The sequence below is a fragment of the Chinchilla lanigera genome, unplaced genomic scaffold (genome assembly GCF_000276665.1).
Source record: "Chinchilla lanigera isolate Chin_1 unplaced genomic scaffold, ChiLan1.0 scaffold00007, whole genome shotgun sequence".
NCBI classification, from domain to species: Eukaryota; Metazoa; Chordata; class Mammalia; order Rodentia; family Chinchillidae; genus Chinchilla; species Chinchilla lanigera.
This window is the reverse complement of record NW_004955408.1, coordinates 1404940-1408907: the sequence shown is the minus strand read 5'-3', so window position 1 is coordinate 1408907 and position 3968 is coordinate 1404940. Positions and strand designations below refer to the sequence as shown.

General features: G+C 44.3%; 1 protein-coding gene across 1 annotated transcript in view; it reads left to right on the top strand.

Moving 5' to 3' along the window:
- The first annotated feature begins 3703 nt into the window (after nucleotides 1-3703).
- Znf879 (zinc finger protein 879) overlaps nucleotides 3704-3968 on the top strand; it is a 29088-nt gene continuing 28823 nt past the window's right edge. The window contains 1 exon segment of the mRNA XM_013507299.1: nucleotides 3704-3843. The gene's annotated coding sequence lies outside the window, so the exon portion shown is untranslated.

Genomic DNA, 3968 nt, shown 5'->3' with positions numbered 1-3968 from the left:
TCCCCAGTACTGGGGGATTGAACCCAGGGCATTCACTGAGCTCCAGGGCAGGACTGAATTTGCAGTCCTCTTTCCTCCATAGCGATGCAGGTTCTGTTTGGCATCTTCTTCAACAGAGCCCTGTTTCATCGCAGTTGACACTTGTTGGAGTGACGTATCCTTTGCCTTCATGAATTCTGCAAGTCTTTCTTGTAGGCATCTGCAGTGCCCTGTCAGAACTGGAAGCCTCACCATGTCCTATTACACTGTGGATGCCACTTCTCTTGTGCGATTTATCAAACACCCTCTACAGGCTTTAACTTCATCGGCTGATGAACTTCATCCGTTGATGCATCAGTAGGGTTTTCCTGCAGTAAATTACTGCACTATTTCCTGGCTTTTTCCCAGGTCGTAGCTTCACTAACGCTATCATCTGCCAGCTGCTTCTCACTGAACCACACTAACCGTTTCTCCACCTCTTCCAGCACTTGCGTCCTCTGCTTGGTTAAGGTCGTTACTCCTTTTACCATATCTGCTCCTTTGATGGCGTCTTCATTCTTCACAATAGTGAGACTGTCAACTTTGCCATCTTGTACTGCAAGCCCAGATCAGGCACAGGGATACCACACTCATGCTTTTCTGTGGTTTGCTTCTTCAGTTCAATGGTTAATTTCTTCAGAACCTCCTTACCACTTTCTTGTCACCTTCATTACCGCTCCATGCTTGCTCTGCACTTTCTTAGGAGCCAGGAGGGGTTGAATAACACTGTACAGTGTTGTATGTGCTTCATAGCACATCTGCACAGGTCCACCTGCAACCATGACCTCGACTAGAGGAAGCCACAACCTCGTGTTAGAGTGGGGAGGATGGGCATGCATGTTCCTGTGGGGAAGATGCCTCTGGTCCTGTTCATCATCCGATGCAGAGTTCTCCAATGAAAGCAAAATTTGGCCAAACTGAATTGTTAACCAACAGAAGCATTCCTTAAGTGGGGCATTACTGCATATGTGTACACTAACCTGTGTATGTATTCATACCTAGAAATAGTGCTGTATAGTGATTTCTACTTTGTTCTTGTTAATCTTGACTGTCAACTTGATTGGATTAAGAGACTCCTAGGGGAGGTGATTGGATTGTGATGACACTAACCTCATCATCAGTGTGCTGACCCACTGTGAGTTTAGAGCTGAATGGGCTACTAGAAAGTGGGGCTTTGGTCAGAAGTGTGTCCTGGAGGTGTACCCGGGGGATTGTATCTAGTCCCTGCCCCTTTTCTCTCCGGCATTATTCCCTGCACTTTGCTTCTCAGACAGGATGTTAGCAACTTTCCCCTACCACGACCCTCTGCCCTGCTGTCTCTACCTTGGAGCCAGCCAAACATGGACTGAAACCTCTTGAACTCTGAACTAAATAAACCTCTCCTCCTCTGAGTTGTGGGCATTTGGTATACTGTCCCTGGAACAGGAAAGCTGACCAAGAGACACGTAGATCAACAAAACACGAGCTCATGCTGATGTTTTCCACACTGATCTATTACCACATCCTCTCCCACTTCAAAATACTTAATCTTCTCCAAATTCTGTTTTGCTCTGTAAGGTCATACTCACAGGTTCTAAATTTCCCCAGGATGTGGACATACCAGGGCAGAGGATTATACAGCTTACTATATGGTATCTGGTTGCAGTTTTACTGTCCATTTCCCTAATGAGCAATGATATTAAGCATCTTTTTATGAGCTTCTTTGCCAGCCTGGAAACTTCTTTGATAACATGATCAAATCTTTTGCCCATTTTTAAAATTACATTGTTTGGGGTTTTTGTTGTTGGATTGTTATAAAATTTTCAAAATATTTTATATATTCTGGATAGAAGTCCTTTATCAGATACATGGTTTTATTTCTCTCTGTGGCTGGCCTCTTCATTCCACTGAAAATGTCATTTGATAAACAGGTTATAATTTTGATGAAGTCTTATTTTACATTTTTTAGTTTTATGGATTATGCCTTTGATGTTGCAATAAGAAATCTTTACTTAATGCATGTCACAAAATTGCATTTTTTCTAGGAATTTTTAATGTTTTGGGCTTTACATTTAGTTCTACAATTAATTTTGGGGGTTTAATTTCATTTTGCTTTTGTTTTTATGATGTGAGATATAAACCCATATTCTTTTCTTCACATGTGACTGGCCAGTTGTTTCAGTACAATATGTTAAGATGTTTGTGCCAGCCAGGCACGGTGGTGCACACCTGTAATCCCAGCACTGAGCAGCAAAGAAAAAAAGAAATAGAGTGGGAGGGCAATTCCAATTCCTTTTACTCTATCTTGGCAAGAGTAAAAGATAGATTCTTAGGTTACTTGACGAATTTCAATCCTTTGCAGCTAATAATCAAATTCTTCCATCTCTGTCCAGTAGAAATCCTCTGGCTAGTTCCTTCTTCTGACCTGAACCTTGGCTAGCTTTCCTGCTTTCAGGCATCCGTGCCTTGGATTTGTAGTTCATCTCCAAGGGGCCTTTTTTGTGTTAAACATTTTTTTTCTTCGCTAATTGCTATCGGATTGTCATTCCTTCTAGGCCTTTACAATGGACGGAGACAGGGAAGGGTTGTTTTTTACTTTTTAAAGAAAGAACCAAAAATTGGTTGTTGCCATTTCCGATTCAAATGTTAGTCAATAGCCTTTCACTTAACTTCTTTGAAATTTATATTTTTATTTCTTTTTGCTTACTCTGGAAGTCTTCACAAGCACTCTCATCTACGAACTATGTCTCCAGACCATTAATAGGTTCTATTCGCTAATTGTCACTCTCTTATAAGCGGCTAGGTTTTTGGTGCTGTTATTAAATAGCCTTCACAATATCATTTTGACTCAGAAACATTATTTCGTCCAATTTAATTATTTTTTACTTCGAAATGACCTTTGACTTTTTATTGTAACACTGTGATCTCAGACTTTTGTCAGATTATTTCCCTAGTATATCTTAGGTCATCTCTTTGTTTTCCAGAACCCTCTGGCTTTATGTCTGTATTTGTAAACTCTGATGTCTGGTATTCTAAAAATCAATACAGGGGCCGGGTGTAGCTCCACCTGCACATGGTCCTCAGCACGTGCCCCCTCCAACGTGGACCTGTATTATTAGGCGCATGCAGTGCTAGTCCTCGAGGATGTAGTTGTGAGTAGGAGGGTGACCATCTTGGAGAACTGCTTTTACGATTAAAAGAACTGTTTAAAAGAAGTAATGCGTGTTATGAAAAGGGAAATGAAGAGTTTACGCATTTGTTTTGACTCAATGTGAGTGCCAGTTAAAATACATACTATCTCCTGGGCTTATCATGCGGACGGAGGCCCTGGCTCCACCGCACTGCAAACAACCGAATCACACGCGCACGCACACATCTTTTGTAGGTTATAAAATTTAGATATAAATTGTAGATTCTAACCATCCTCTTACAACCTGACAGGAAACTGCAACGGGTGGCTAGTCGTCCACATTTCCGAATACATACACTTTTCCTTCCTTTATAGCGTTGTTATTACGATTACGAACAAAACGAGACCACAAAACAGGGGCAGACGGCCGGAACTGAAAAACACGCCTGGAGCTTTCTCAGGGTCACCAGCCCCATTGCTTTCCCTATCCTTCAGCCGTCTTTCTCCTCTCGGACACCGTACCAGCTGTCTCGCGGTGGCGTCTGGGAAATGTAGGCCAAAAAGGACAAGCGGGGCGGTGCAGACAGCCGCTCCGGTGCGCACGCGCACTTGCGCCCAGCGGTTTAGCGGCGGCGGCGAGAAATGTCCCTGTGCTAGGTGCTGAGCTTGGCTGCAGCACCGCGCGCAGCTTGCAGTCCCGGCCCGGGCAGGCGAAGGTACAAGCGCCGGGGAGGGCGGGCCGGGCGCACTGTCCAGCGGCAGGGCTGAGGCTCAGGGCCGGCCGCGCTCTTTCCTCGCGAGCGCAGGGCCGGCGTCCGAGCCGCTCGGCCTCGGCAGGTGG